This window comes from Rhinatrema bivittatum, chromosome 5 (genome assembly GCF_901001135.1).
Source record: "Rhinatrema bivittatum chromosome 5, aRhiBiv1.1, whole genome shotgun sequence".
Taxonomy (NCBI): Eukaryota; Metazoa; Chordata; class Amphibia; order Gymnophiona; family Rhinatrematidae; genus Rhinatrema; species Rhinatrema bivittatum.
The window spans coordinates 96,928,363-96,944,178 of NC_042619.1; the positions used below are offsets into that span (position 1 = coordinate 96,928,363).

Below are 15,816 nucleotides of genomic sequence, written 5' to 3' on the forward strand. Positions count from 1 at the left end.
GTCTAAGGCAAGCCTTATAATGACATGATACAGTTGACCTTCATCTAGTTGACCTTCTTGTCCCTCTGATGGAGGCAGGCTTCTAGTCATCTAGTTGACCTTCATCTAGTTGACCTTCTTGTCCCTCTGATGGAGGCAGGCTTCTAGCTCTGGCCAGGTTATAAAGCATGCAGCAGCCTAGAATGAGCTCATAGATCTTAGGGGTTTGTAAAGAGGGCATCCCCTGGATCTGTCCAGGCAGCAGAAATGTATTTTGAATTGGCCAAAGGTTCTCTCAATGACTGCCTTGGTCTGCCAGTGGGTCCTGTTGTAGTGAATATCTGCAGCAGTCTGTGGGTTAGCCAGCAGGATCATGAGCCAGGTTTTGAGTGGATATCCTCTATCACCTATAGAGGAGCAATTAGATATGCCCTTAGGGTGGAACCAGGATCAGGAATACTCAAGAGGTCAACTGAGTTGACCTATTGCTGAGGTAAAGAAGTCAAGGTTTGGAGGCCTCTTAAAGGGGCTGCAGGGGCTCCTGATGCAGTCCCTTTAAATTCTGGCCTGAAGTGTGCTCCTCGGCAATAGGTCAACTCTGTTGGAGTAGCAGTTTGCCTCTGAGTGTTCTTGATCCTGGTTCCTGGTTTCTTGCTGTGCAACTTCCTGATTGTGTTCCTGAGTTCTGTGTCCTGTCCTGGTTCCTGTGTGGTAGTCTGGTCTGAGCTCTGAGTTCTTGTCTTCTTCATGGTCAGTCTTCCTCCTCGTCTGTCTTCAGTGTCTTCTTCCTGCTTGTGTGATTCCTAGTCCTCCTGCTTCCTCTTTGTTCTTCACCTCTTCGGATGGACTTCTGGCTTTGACTTTGGTTTGGGCCTTGACGCTGCTTGACATCCACATGCATCTGACCACTGCCTGAACTTGACACTGAATGAACTCTTCCTGCCTCTGACCTTAGCCTAAATCTGACTTTGAATACCTGCCGCCGGCAGTTACTATTCTTAATAGAAGGCATGGGAATTACTACCCTTAACTAATAAGCCTTGATACTTTTAATGCAACTGCAACATTTCTCTCTGCTTTGGCAGCACTTGTAGGAAGTCTGGAAGCCCTGGACTGGCGGCCTCCTGCCATGCGGAGATACCGATGTCAAGCAAAAGCAGCCAAAGTGTAGGCAGGAGGTGAATGCAGCAGTTTGGAGGGTTAGTCCGCAGGCTGCCAAATGCAACACTGTTTTTGTATTTACCACCTCCTCCAGAAGGCCATTCTAGATATCCACCATCCTCTCCATGAAGAAATATTTCCTGACATTGGTTCTGAGTCATCCCCACTGGAGTTTCATTTTGTGACTCCTAGTTCTACTGATTCATTGCCAATGGAAAATATTTGAAGTCCTTGCATAAATAAAACCTTTCAAGTATCTGAAGGTCTGTATCATGTCTCCCCTGTTCCTCCTCTTCTTCAGGGTAAACATATTTAGATCCTTCAGCTTCTCCTCAGAACTCTTCCAATGTAGACCCCACACCATTTTGGTTGCCCTTCTCTGGACTGCCTTCTTCTCATACTCCTCCTCCTCCATTCTCTCTCTCTCTCCTCAGCTGTTGTGCCATAAGTATCCATAAGGCAATTAAAGTCATTTTGAAAAGGTAATCTACATCAATGACTCCCCCCCAGTACGCCCCAGTAACACACAATCCCACCTCCCAATATAGTCCTATATGTCCCAGTTACCCCAATCTATTCCAGTAACCCTCAGTATAAACCAGTATGTCCCAGTTACCACCCAATATGGCCAAGTCTGTCCTAGGAACATACACTCCCATCCCCCCTTTGGACTCTATCTCAGGTACCCTCAATTCCCCCCATATGATCCTTTGTGTCCTGATGATCCTCCTGTATGATTCAGATGTGTCTCACTTTGGCCCCAATAGGTCCCAGTCTGTGTCTGGTACATTCCCTCCCACCCTCTAGCCTGCTCCTATGTTCACTCACCTGGAGAAGCCAATCCACAAAATGTCAAGTCAAAAATTGTAATGGAAGTGTTGCACTTGTGTACATAACTGAGCAGTAATTGATAGAGATGTGCAATCGTTTTTGCCGAATTGGAATATTTCAAAGAAATTGTCCAATTCGGCATGGGTCAGAGGACCCGAATCCCGAGACAGATTTTCCCTGAACCTTGGGGAAAATTTGTTGTTCAGGTTAGCGTGGGGGGAGGGGCACCTTTATTTAAAAAAAAAACCCCAAAATAACCTCCCAACCCTTAAAATTTAGTTATTTACAACCCCCCCACCCTCCGGACCCCCCCCCCAAAACTTGCCTAAAATCCGTGGTGGTCCAGCTGGGGTCCCGGGAGCGATCTCCCGCTCTCGGGCCATCGGCAGCCAGTAAACAAATTGGCGCTGGTGGCCCTTTGCCCTTACCATGTGACAGGGGCTACCGTGCCATTGGTCAGCTCCTGTCACATTTCATTTATTTTATTTATTTATTTAAAAGTATTTATATACCGTTTTTCAAAACAAGGTTTTTTTGTCAAAACGGTTTACATAATAAAATGAAAATAAAATAGAATAAAATAGAATTAAAAATTAGAGATAAAAAAATAAAATTAAAATACAAAAACTGGTATATACCTCATGGTAACAAAAAAATCTAATTAAATAAACAGAGCTGGAGCTGGGCCGTAATACATTTTATGGATAAGGGAAAGGTGGGAAAAAATGAGTGGAAAGGAGGGGAAACATGAGGTGGAAACATGAATGATGTTAAGCTATGGGAGTAGGGAAGGGTTTGTTAGGTTACTGAGTGTTGGTTATTTGAAGTAGTGTGTTGTGGGTGGATGTTAAATGCTATTTGAAATAAATATGTTTTTAATGATTTCTTAAATTGTTGGGTATTGGATAATGAACGAAGTAAATTGGGTATAGAATTCCAGAGGGTGGGTCCTGCTACAGAAAATGCTCTTCTTCTGGTGATATCAAGTCTAGCCTGTCGTGGAGAGGGGATGTCTAGTAAGCTTTGAGTTAGTGATCTTAAATGACGGGTGGGTTTGTAAATGCGGAGTAATGAGCACAGCCATGTGGAAGATGAGTTATGTAGTAAGCCGTGAATAATGGTAAGAACTTTGTATTTTATTCTGTATTTTATTGGTAACCAGTGTAAGGACTGAAGAATAGGTGTAATATGTTTTCGAATGGGAGTACCTGATAGAATACGAGCAGCACTGTTTTGAACGATTTGCAAAGGGTGAATTATAGAATCGGGAAGTCCTAAATAAAGAGCGTTACAGTAGTCTAGGCCAGAAAAGATTAGAGATTGTAGAATAGTTCGAAAATCCTGGTAGAAGAGAAGAGGACGGAGACGTTTTAAGAGCTGTAATTTATAGAAAGATTTTTTTGTTAAGGAAGAAATATGTTGTTTCATGGATAGATCTGAATTTATGATGACTCCTAGGTTTGTAGCGTATTGTGTGATAGGGATAGATGTTCCGTTTATAGGCCAATGTGAAGGTGGACCAATAGAAGTGTCTGAAATAGAGGTTAAGTGAACTATTTCGGTCTTGGATGGATTCAATTTTAAGCGATTATGAGAGAGCCAGGAATTAATAGTAGATAAGTAAAGAGAAACCATAGTTAGAGTATTAGACCAAGATGTTTTGTAGGGGACTAGGAATTGTATGTCATCTGCATAGATTTTGAATTGTAGATCGAGTGAGGAGAGAATGTGACAAAGAGGTAGAAGATAAATATTGAACAGTATAGGGGATAGTGATGAGCCTTGAGGAACACCAGATGAAATTGTATAAGGATTGGAGGAGTGATGATTAATGTTAACTTGCTGAGGGCGATCTGTAAGAAAGGATATGAACCAATTTAGAACTGTACCTGTAATACCAATGGATTTAAGACCAGAAATGAGTATATGGTGATCAACGGTATCGAAAGCCGCTGAGATATCTAAGAAAACAAAAGTGTAGTCAGTGTAGGAATCAAAAGCACGGAATAGAGTATCGAAGGAAGCTAGAAGGAGAGTTTCAGTTGAGTGACCTTTTCTAAATCCATGTTGATTAATGTGGAGAATGTTATTGTCTGATAGGAATTCGGATAGCTGACGTAAAACTGCAGATTCTATTAATTTGGCTAAAGAGGTATTTATTTATTTATTTATTTATTTATTGTTTTTGTTATACCGAGTTTCATGATAGGCATCACATCAACACGGTTTACAAATAACAAGGAGTGTAAAGCATAACGTAACGTAAAAAACAATATTTTCAATAAGAACCTTGAACTTTAAATACAGTGAATCAGAAAAAGGGAGAGGGAAAGTTACAAAAAACAAGGAAAATAAACTTGGGATGGAAGGGGAGAAATTGAACAGCACAATATTTACATTTCAGCCTATTGATACATTAGAATAGCAAGTGAAAAAATAAGACTATAAAACGGTACATAGGTAATCAAATGAATAAATATGACACAGTTGTGAATGGTAATAGTATGATAAATATTCAGCAGGAATTAGTGAGAGAGGGTTTGAGGTTGGTTGATTCGTGTTTACATTCCATTATGTAGGTATGGTACATTCCATTATGTAGGTATGGTAGGAGCAATGGATGGCCGGCGCCATCTTAGAAAATGATTTGTAAATAACTAAGTTTTAAGGGTTGGGTGGTTTGTTTTGTTTTATTTGGCGAAAATTGCAGAGAAAAAAAAAATGACCTGATGGAAAACGAAGTTTTCCACGGGTTGGCCGACACGTAGCCTGACCCGAGATACAAAAACGAAGCACATCTCTAGTAATTGAATGACATTCGCATGTAATTCATTTTTAAAATACCTCATTACATGCATACATGCTAACCCTGCCCTGATACGCCCCTTTTTTATGCATGTTCTTTTGCTCACACATGCGCTTATTCACAAGTATGTGGCCCCTTTGTAAAATACACATTACGCACGATTGGGCCGCATACACATATATTTATTTTTTACACATGTATTTATTTATTTATTTCAAAACCTTGTATTCAATAATCCCATAGAAACATTAGTAAATCATCATGAATTATCTTTGTTATCATGAGACCAAATAGCAATGGGTTGCCAAATTTGATCAAATTTACATAGGGATTTCCACCTGACTGCAGTCAGCTTATTTAAGCAGTAAATCTTATTTAGTCTTTCTATGACTTTCTCTAAGCGAGGAATTTCAATTTACTTCCAATTGAGAGCAACTTCACAGCAGGCCACAAGGCAAACTTAATAAACAAATAGTTACAAATCCAAAGAAAGCTGAGAATCAATTTCCAGTAATCATGCAAATCCAACTAAATATTGTTTTCCAAAATTGTGTAATTGATGGGCAGTCCCGTCAAATATGATAAAATGTTCCTTTATTTTCATATCCTCTCCAACACAGATCTGTCAATTGGGAGAACATTTTATGCAAACTAACTGGAGTCATGTACCACTGCATCAGAATTTATATCCATTTTCCAGAAGGATTGTGGATATTGAACCTTTGTTACTGGATTGAAATGATTGGTCCCTTTCAGATTCAGATAGTTCTGCTTGTAAGTCTGACTCCCATGCTCTGAAGTGTGTAGGTTTTTCTTTAAGATCCTGATTAAGAAAAGAATATATTTTGGATATAACACCTTTATACTTATCAGCCTGCTCACATACAGGCCGATACAGTACAGTGCACTCCGACGGAGCGCACTGTTAACCTGCCCTTGGACGCGCGTTTTCCCTTACCCCTTATTCAGTAAGGGGCGGAAAATGCGCATCCAACCCGCGGAACCTAATAGCGCCCTCAACATGCAAATGCATGTTGATGGCCCTATTAGGTATTCCCGCGCGATACAGAAAGTAAAATGTGCAGCCAAGCCGCACATTTTACTTTAAGAAATTAGCGCCTACCCAAAGGGTAAAAAAAGTAAGAAAAATTTTTTTTAAATGGGCCGGCCGCTGTCGGGCCGAAAACCGAACGCTCAATTTTGCCAGCATCCGGTTTTCAAGCCTGTGGCTGTCAGCGGGCTCAAGAACCGATGCCGGCAAAATTGAGCGTCGGCTGTCAAACCCGCTGACAGCCGCCGCTCCGGGCTAAAAGGAGGCGCTAGGGACGAGCTAGTGTCCCTAGCACCTCCTTTTGCCCGTTTCTACCGCCGGGCCTAATTAGCATACAGAATCACGCGCACAAGCGAGTGGCCTGTGCACGCACTGGGAGAGCGGGCGTTCGTCCGCTCTCCTGCGGACTTTACTGAATCGGCCTGATAGTAATTCCAAAAAAGGTTTTACCCTTTTGAAAATCCAGAACTACTCTTTTCTAATGTAGAAAATGGCTTAACTGTAAATAAGAAAAAGATCTGCATAAGTGAGGCCAGATTTCCCTGGCAATTGATCAAACGAAAACATATCTCCATCACCCCAAACATGATCCACACGCAAAATTCCTCTTCTACCCCACGAAGACAGCAGATGCCCTGATAAACCTGGAGGAAAGTCCAGATTATGATAAAGTACAGGTCTATAAAAATAGACCCGATTCCCCACTAATCTGGTTTTCCAATGCTTCCATACTCTCAATGTATTGGCGGTATAAGGGGAAATCTTTTGCATCGATCTTCAGTTGCCAAATCTTCAGTTGCCAAATTAAAGACTCCAAAGGCATAATACCCAGAAAAAGTTGTTCTATTGTTTCTGTTCTCCCAACCTGTGTCAATCCACAATAGCTGTCAATTTAGGAAGCATCAATGAACCAATGCAAATTGGGAACTCGTAAACCTCAATTGGACTTTGTTTGGTACGTGATTGCCCTCGCTACTCTCGGAGGTTGACATCGCCAAATAAAATAAAAAATACGCTTTTGCCAAATGGTAAGCATCTTCTTTGATATGAATTTAGGCATGGATTGAAATAAATAATATAAACATGGCAAGATATTCATTTTGATCGCCAGAATTCTATCAATCCAAGAAGGATCATAAGTGTCTCAGATATTCAAATCTTAAACAATCTCTTCAAAGAGGATCACAATTATGTTGGAAAGAGCATTCATGAGCTCTATGTTGTGAGTCACGGAGGCGCGGTCGCTTCTCAAGGGAGATTGTAAGCCCTTGGACCATGGGATGGCTCAGGGAGGAGCCCCAAGATGCACACAGTGGGAGGTGAGAGAGTACCAGCACAGGCAGAGCAGGAGCAAGGCTGGACTGAAGACAAGACAAGGAACAACTGGAACAGGAGCAAGGCAGGCTCAGCCCTCCACTGGACCTACATGCACCAATTAGACCCAGCAACACAAGGCTGGTCTTGAGAGTAGCCCTTCGGCCACTCGATAGCCCTTTTGGACCTGCCACTTGGGAACGATTAGTGCGTGAGGCCAGACGGAGGCTGAGGGCAGGAACAAGACGACTCAGACAAAGACTCAGGATATTCAGAAGATTCAGACGAAGAGTCAGGATATTCAGAAGACTCAGACGTAGAGTCACGTTACTCAAAGGACTCAGACAAGACTCAGGTTACTCAAAGGACTCAGACAAAAACTCAAGATACTCGGAGGACTCAGATGAGGATTCAGGTTACTCAGAAGACTCAGACAAGGATTCAGGTTGCTTGGAGGTTTCAGACAAGGGTTCAGGATTTAGGAGAAGTAGTGGGTGAGTGCTTCATCATGGCGCGCCCTAAACAGCCATCCATGACTGGTCGAGGACCATGCCAAAGGTAAAGCAGACTCCAGATGAGGCAGTGGAACTGAAGCCAGGACATGACGAATATTCAGGAGAGGCCTGCACCGGGGAGTGCCCTATACAGCTGCCTGTGGCTGGTAGCAGACCACGCTGAAGCGGAGCAGACTCTGGCAGAGTCTTAGGCATGGACAGAAGCAGGCACAAGGAACTCCGAAGACAGGGACAGGATTCAAGACAGGATTCAGAAGCTAGGCATTAAAAACAGGAGTTTTTCGAAGGCTTACGCTGCAGACGAGAAGGTAGGCCTTGTGCCATGAGGCGCCCTACGCAGCCCCCCATTGACTGGTCATGGACCGTGACGGTGGCACGCCAGGAAAGATGAACAGACAAGGAACTTGGGAACTGGACGAAGAGCTGGAGTCGAGGAAGATGGATTCAGGGCTGGAACATCAGACATCAGGAATATCAGGACATCTGGATATGGAACATCAGGACATGGAACATCAGGACATCTGGAACAACAGGAACAAGGAACAAGCGAGGAAGGAGCTCCGACGAGACCAGGAACATCAAGACGAAGGAGACTAGGGACATGAAGAATATGGAACGAAGATCCATCAAGGCACAGGAAGACCACGGAGGACCTGGATCGGAAGGAAGACCACAGACCACTGTGCAGACCAGATCCGAAGGCCCTGAGGGAAAGAAACAGAGCCCTTTTATAGGGTTAGACCAGGCGAGGATGGATGAGATCACTGGTGAGGGCCGCAGGGCTTTTCCCGCCGCTGGACCTTTAAAAGCTGAAGAGAGGTGCGGCCGCGACTAGAGAGGGGCAAGCCCAAGGACAGTGTTGGCGGCGTCCATTCTACGAAGAGGAGCAGGCAGAAGCAGCACTAGGCCGCGAAACGATGGCCTGATGTCGGCGGCTTCGGGCCGCAAGGGAGAGCAGACCAGCAGCGGCTCCCTGCTGCGGGAAGACTCAGCGGCGGCGGCTCTGCCCGCTGCGAGGATGGAGAATCAGCAGCAGCCTCCGGGCTGCGCTGGGAAGAGGCTGTGGCGGCGGCGGTGGTGGGTTCTGGGCCGCACGAGGAACGGCGTCGACAACAGCCTAGCTGGAGGTAAGGGACTGTCTGCAACTAGGCCCACAGGCAGGATCCTAACACTCTATCAGTATTAATACCCAGGTATCTAATTTTCTCCTTGGCCCATTTAAAAAGGAATTTCTCTGATGGCTTGAGCTGAAGCTATAGGTAAAGAAATGTCCAATGTTTCAGACTTATCAGCATTGATCTTAAACCCTGCAACTTTGCTGAAATTTTCTATCTCATTTGTCACCTCTTACAGAAAAGTGAAAGGATTTGTCAATGTAAAAATAACATCATCTGCAAATAATGACAGCTTATAACTGCAATCACCTATTAATACTCCTCTTATATTGGAATTATGTCTGATTTTCATTGCAAAATATTCCAGAAAAATAGCAAATAATAGCGGAGCTAATGGGCATCCCTTCCATGTACTTCTGTGTACTGAAAATTTATCAGAACAGCTCCCGTTGACTAATACAAGCTTCAGACCTTATATAGTTTCCGAAGACAGCTGACATATCTCTCTCCAAACTGCATTCAACCCAATACCTGAAACAGAAAGAGTCGGTGTACTTGGTCAAATGTCTTTTCTAGGGATGTGAATCGTTTTAGGACGATTAAAATTATCGTCCGATAATTTTAATATCGTCTTAAACCGTTATGGAACACAATACAATAGAGATTCTAACGATTTATCGTTATAAATCGTTAGAATCGTGAGCCGGCACACTAAAACCCCCTAAAACCCACCCCCGACCCTTTAAATTAAATCCCCCACCCTCCCGAACCCCCCCCCAAATGACTTAAATAACCTGCGGGTCCAGCGGCGGTCCGGAACGGCAGCGGTCCGGAACGGGCTCCTGCTACTGAATCTTGTTGTCTTCAGCCGGCGCCATTTTCCAAAATGGCGCCGAAAAATGGCGGCGGCCATAGACGAACACGATTGGACGGCAGGAGGTCCTTCCGGACCCCCGCTGGACTTTTGGCAAGTCTTGTGGGGGTCAGGAGCCCCCCCCCAAGCTGGCCAAAGGTTCCTGGAGGTCCAGCGGGGGTCAGGGAGCGATTTCCCGCCGCGAATCGTTTTCGTACGGAAAATGGCGCCGGCAGGAGATCGACTGCAGGAGGTCGTTCAGCGAGGCGCCGGAACCCTCGCTGAACGACCTCCTGCAGTCGATCTCCTGCCGGCGCCATTTTCCGTACGAAAACGATTCACGGCGGGAAATCGCTCCCTGACCCCTGCTGGACCTCCAGGAACTTTTGGCCAGCTTGGGGGGGGCCTCCTGACCCCCACAAGACTTGTCAAAAGTCCAGCGGGGGTCCGGAAGGACCTCCTGCCGTCCAATCGTGTTCGTCTATGGCCGCCGCCATTTTTCGGCGCCATTTTGGAAAATGGCGCTGGCTGAAGACAACAAGATTCAGTAGCAGGAGCCCGTTCCGGACCGCTGCCGTTCCGGACCGCCACTGGAGCCGCAGGTTATTTAAGTCATTTGGGGGGGGTTCGGGAGGGTGGGGGATTTAATTTAAAGGGTCGGGGGTGGGTTTTAGGGGGTTTTAATGTGCCGGTTTTGCGATTTTACGTTTTTTCGATTTTTCACGATTTTTCACGATTTTTCACGATATTTTACCCCCCCAAACGGCAACAATACGATTCCCTCCCCCTCCCAGCCGAAATCGATCGTTAAGACGATCGAGGACACGATTCACATCTCTAGTCTTTTCTGCATCTGTTGTTAATAGTAAGAATGGAATTTTCTCATGTTTCACCCACCAAATTAAATAATATATTTTCCTGACATTATCAGCAGCCATATGCCTTGGTATGAATCCTAAAGTATACAAAACATTTTATCAAAACATCTTCAAAAAATTCCATTTTCATTCATAATTGGACACATAGAGTGAATAACAAATTTTCTTCATAAAAACTTATTCATACACACATTCATACAATTTAAAAAATTTTCCTTTGAAGAATCTGTGTAACAATACAATTATTACACTCCCTCTTTACAACATTATATCCCCTTTTTATACTTCCATTTTACAACTTCGTACTCCCAACATGTTTCGCCATTCAATAGGCTTCTTCAGAGGAGCATAGTACACAAGTCTTCAAACTCCTCCACCAATTCACCCAAATGTGTCCTCACTGCAAAAATATTCCAATAACAATTATTTATCATTATTTCCTAACATTTCCCAAAAGTGTTTTCTTTTAGTCAAAAACTGCATTAAATATTCAGTCAGCACCAATATACTAACCTCAGTTTTCACAGCATGTTACTCTTTCCACACATAGGGCAGACAAAAACATTTTTTGTCTCCACAATTCCACCTTTGTTTCTCCTCTTTCTCTAGAAAAAGTTACAGAAATATCACAACATGCTAAAAATGCCCATAGATCCTCAGAGTTAAATCACAATAATCTCTACAATCAACTCATCAAGAGTTCTATACACAAAAAAACCCCTACCACCGAGACACTCACCATAACACTCCCATTTCTTCAGAAACTCCACGTCACCAAACTGCTTTTGCTATTCACTTCCTTGCTTCTTGAGTGCTTTTGTGTTGTGGGATGCTAGAGTGTTGAAGACTTCGAGTTTTTTGATTGGCTTAGACAGCCCTTTAAATTATCCTGTATTTTTGGAAACAGCTGAGAATAGCAACGTAAGCACGTTTGTGCGGTGAAACGCCAGAATGTTGAGGACTTAGATTTTGTTGATTGACTTAGAGAGCCCTTTAAACTACTCTGTATTTTGAAACAGCTGAGAAATGCAACGTGAAAACGCTGAGTTTTTTGGGAGTGTCTGTTTTCAATACGTCTGTGAAGTAAGACGTAAGAACGTTTGAGGACTTATGGTTTTCTGATTGGCTGTGGCCGCATTTATATTGTGCAGTTGAGAGCCCTTTAAATTATCTCGCATTTTGGAAATAGCTGCAAAATACAATGTGAGAACGCTGAGTTCTTTGGAAGAGTCTGCTTTGAGTGTTTTTGGTGGTAAGTTGTTTTTGTATTATGTTTTTTTCTTGAATAAGAGTCGTTAATCTTTGAGATATGTTTCTTTGTGATTTTTTAGCAAGGAAGTGAATAGTGAAAGCAGTTTGGTGACGTGGAATTTCTGAAGAAATGGGAGTGTTATGGTGAGCGTCTCGGCAGTAGGTTTTTTTTTTGTGTATAGAACTCTTGATGAGTTGATTGTAGAGATTATTGTGATTTAACTCTGAGGATCTATGGACATTTTAGCATTTTTGGATATTTCTGTGACTTTTTCTAGAGAAAGAGGAGAAACAAAGGTGGAATTGTGGAGACAAAAAAGTTTTTTGTTTGCTCTTTGTGTGGAAAGAATAACATGCTGTGAAAACTGAGGTTAGTATATTGGTGCTGACTGAATATTTAATGCACTTTTTGACTAAAAGAAACATTTGTTGGGAAATATTGGGAAATAAAGATAAATAATTGTTATTGGAATATTTTTGCAGTGAGGATACATTTGGGTGAATTGGTGGAGGAGTTTGAAGACTTGTGTATTATGCTCCCCTGAAGAAGCCTATTGAATGGCGAAACATTTTGGGAGTAAGAAGTTGTAAAATGGAAGTATAAAAAGGGGATATAATGTTGTAAAGAGGGAGTGTAATAATTGTATTGTTACACAGATTCTTCAAAGGAAAATTTTTTAAATTGTATGAATGTGTGTATGAATGAGTTTTTATGAAGAAAATTTGTTATTCACATTGGGGTAGATTTTCAAAGGGTTACATGCGTCAGACTGGTCAGATATGCGTGTAACCCCCAAAAACCTACCCCTGCACTCGCCAAGCCTATTTTGCATAGGCTCGGCGGCGCGGACAAGCCCCGGGACGCGCGTATGTCCTGAAGCTTCGAAAAAGGGGCGGTCTAGGGCGGTCCAGTGTTGTGGCCGAGTGTCCCAACACAGCAGCCTGTGTTGGGGCCTGGCGTGCCGGCAGTCAACCGGCACGTGGTTATTGATGTTTGGGTGAATCCTTGGACACTGTGGCAGCTGACCACACCCAGAGGGGCCAGTCCCATGAGGGACCACAGTGTCAGGCTAGACTCAGGACACACAAACACAGATTTGAATCTTTTATTAAACAGTTTTGGAAACCACCAGAGGTGGCAGTAGTGAGTAGTGGATGTTGAGCCCAGCTGGGCAGGTCTCCCACAAAATTCTGGAACAGCGAATCCTCTGCTAGGCTGTGCTGTAGTGGAAAGAGACTGAGAGTTATGAGTACACAATGAGAAGCATTCAGAGTCCCAGGTAGAATTAGGAGAAGCTCCGAGACAGGGAGAGCAGGCCCTCGAGGAGCGAGTACCTGATCCCTTAGAGCAGAGAGACTCAGTTTTATTGTACTCACGTAGCAGAAACAGAAATTCCACTAGACGACAGGTCTGGCACCGGAACAGAGGGCAGACCCTGGAGGAGCGAGTACCTGGTTCCAGTGAAGCAGTACTGTGGAATAGATGGTAGTTGAATTCACAGATGGAAACTGTTAGTGAAGTCTTCCAAGTAGAAAAGTTTGAAGATTCAGGCAGCGACTCAGGGAACATGGGCCCTCAAGGAACGAGTAACGGTTTCCTGATAGCACCTAAAAGAAGCAGAAGAGGCTCCCGAGGAGCGGGTACCCAGTTAGCAACCCCGAAGGGTGTAATAGTTCCAGATAGTGCTGGAGTGGCAGAGCAGCTTCGGTACGGAGAGTGAATCCCATCCGTAGGGTTTCCGTTGCTAACTCGATGAGCTAGCAAATACTGTAGGCTTAAATATCCGGGCAGCATGATGTCATATCAGGGGGACGCCCCTGAGGTTCGCACCAATGTGGAAATAAAGATGAGGGTGGCGCACGCCCTAAGGTACCTTGGAGGAGCATGATGGGAGGCAGCACCAAAGCCTTTTTGAATTGTCACAATCATGCCCCTCCGCTCAGCACTCTGTGTGGGCTTTGGTGGGCCTCAGGACTCCCTCTCCGCTCATATACCACTGTCTGTCCACTCGTACAGCTCCTGCACACCGCTGCTATGGACTCCTCCAAGTCTCTAGTCAGAGTGCCAGGCCTAGTCCTGGCACTCCCAAACAGTACACAGAAAAAGGTCTTTATCACAAAAGGGTTTAATGTGATCCTGTAGCCTCACCGGCTGCAGTCCTGTAATAATGCCTGGTTGTCTTTACAAGCCCCAAGCCTAACCGCTTAGGTTCTCCTTAACAAGCCCAGAGTTAAACAGCTTTTAAAACCACAATTCCCCTCCAAGCTTTCTCATACATCCATTTACTAACACAGGATTTACCATCCCCCAACCTCCTGGTTATTCCACCTCCATGGAGGAACAGCTGGAGCTTTCCTCTCCCCAGCTTACCTCCATCTCCTCCTCCTTCACTCTGAGGTGCCGGGCTTTTGTGGCCAGCTCCACCACGGCGGCACGCCCTCTTTCTCAGCTTCCATGGACTCTGCTGAGTCATAGGGATCAGTCCCTATTTCCTCCACCTGTTCCTGCTCACTTTCCAGCCAGGGGTCAGGTGCCGGTTCAGGGAACCTGGGAAGTGTAGTCTTTCTCATCTTCACCTGGGCCCCCTGCTGTCTGGCTCTGGTATTACCTGTCGCCTTATGGTGTCTTGTCAGTTCCTGCTCTCGGCAGTGCTGCACTACATCACAGAATCTTGGTATGAATCCTGCCTGATCAGTCTGGAATAAGAAATAAATTACCTTATTCAAGCAATCAACAAGAACCCTAGCTAAGATTTTAAAGTCAATGTTAAGGAGAGAAATAGATCTATACGAACTACATTGAGTAGGGTCTTTTCCTTCTTTGACACTGACTTTTATCCCTGCTAAATTAGAACCCACTGGTAAAGAACCCATCCCCGCATGAAGTTAAACATATTTTTCAACAGGACTACCAGGTATGGAGTGAATTGCTTATAAAAGCATGCCATGTAACTGTCTAACCCTGGAGTCTTTCCAGATTGTAGATTTTTTTATCACCTCTAAAACTTCCACAGTAGTTATCTTTTTCCAACCAGTCCTTGTGGGGCTGTGACAAAATTGGCAAGAAGATATTAACAAGATAAACAGAAATTTCCCGATCATCAATATCCTTATCTAAATTTTAAACGTTACTATAGAAGTGTAGAAGCTATTACATATATCAACATTGGCAGTGATCATGTTGCAACCTATTGTTCTTCTTTTCACAATCTGATTTTGGGTGAATTTATTTTTAAGGCATCTGGCTAGCATCCAATTGGCGTTATTTCCAAATCTGAAAAATGTTGGTGAACTAGGTCTAATTGGGCTGTCTTGTCTGACTCCAGGCTTAAAGCTCAGAATGACCATAAGTAATTTTTTATAAGTAACACTAGAGAATGTTTTTTATGTGTAGTTTCTAGCTAATGGATCTCTTCGAATAATTCGCCTCTTTTCTTGTTCTTCTCCCTTTTGATGTAGAATGCTCTCACAATCAACCTCCCATGCAAGACTACCTTGAGACCCTCCCAGACTATTGCCACAATTCACCTGTATCATTGAACTTCATATATTCCTCAATTTCTTCAATCGGTTGTTTATTACAGTGGTTCTCAACCATTGTGTCAGGACACACTGGTGTGTCACCAAGGGGTGGAAGGTGTTTCATAAAAAATTTGACATAGTAAGCCTATGCTTTCTATAACAGCCACAAGTGCTTGCTGCTTGAGGAGAGTTTAGAGTACTTACAATTCCCCATCACCGCTCCTGCTTTTTGCACAACCCTGGCAATCACTGCCACCACCAATCCAAGCCAGAAATGTTGCAGGCATGCTGCATCCTGCCCCGTCATCCCACCGCACCTCCCCCCATCCCCCACTTCTTAGAGTTTCAGCTTTTCTCTGCATTCTCGTTTGCAATTTATGATCTTTTGTTCTGTATTACATAAGAGTCAGTATGCACTCTGCATATTTGACAGAGGTGAGGGATTCTGCTTTCTTTGTTTTTCCAAAGTAAGTGTACTATGTTGTATATTTGCAGTCTTACTTTTTTTCATAGGTAAGGTTGTTGCCTTTCAAGTCCTGG

The 15,816-nt window shown here is 43.8% G+C and overlaps 2 long non-coding RNA genes across 2 annotated transcripts in view; one reads left to right on the forward strand and one right to left on the reverse strand.

The window, feature by feature from the left end:
- Positions 1-10,660: 10,660 nt before the first annotated feature.
- LOC115091508 lies at positions 10,661-11,496 on the reverse strand. The gene is made up of 3 exons (XR_003856737.1): positions 11,243-11,496; positions 11,017-11,108; positions 10,661-10,903 (listed from the first exon to the last, which is right to left on the reverse strand). It is a non-coding gene; the product is annotated as an uncharacterized LOC115091508 (long non-coding RNA).
- Positions 11,497-11,684: 188 nt separating this feature from the next.
- Positions 11,685-15,816, forward strand: part of LOC115091509 — a 223,508-nt gene continuing 219,376 nt past the window's right edge. The window contains exon 1 of the long non-coding RNA XR_003856738.1: positions 11,685-11,755. This is a non-coding gene — a long non-coding RNA (uncharacterized LOC115091509). The remainder of the gene's footprint in view (positions 11,756-15,816) is intronic.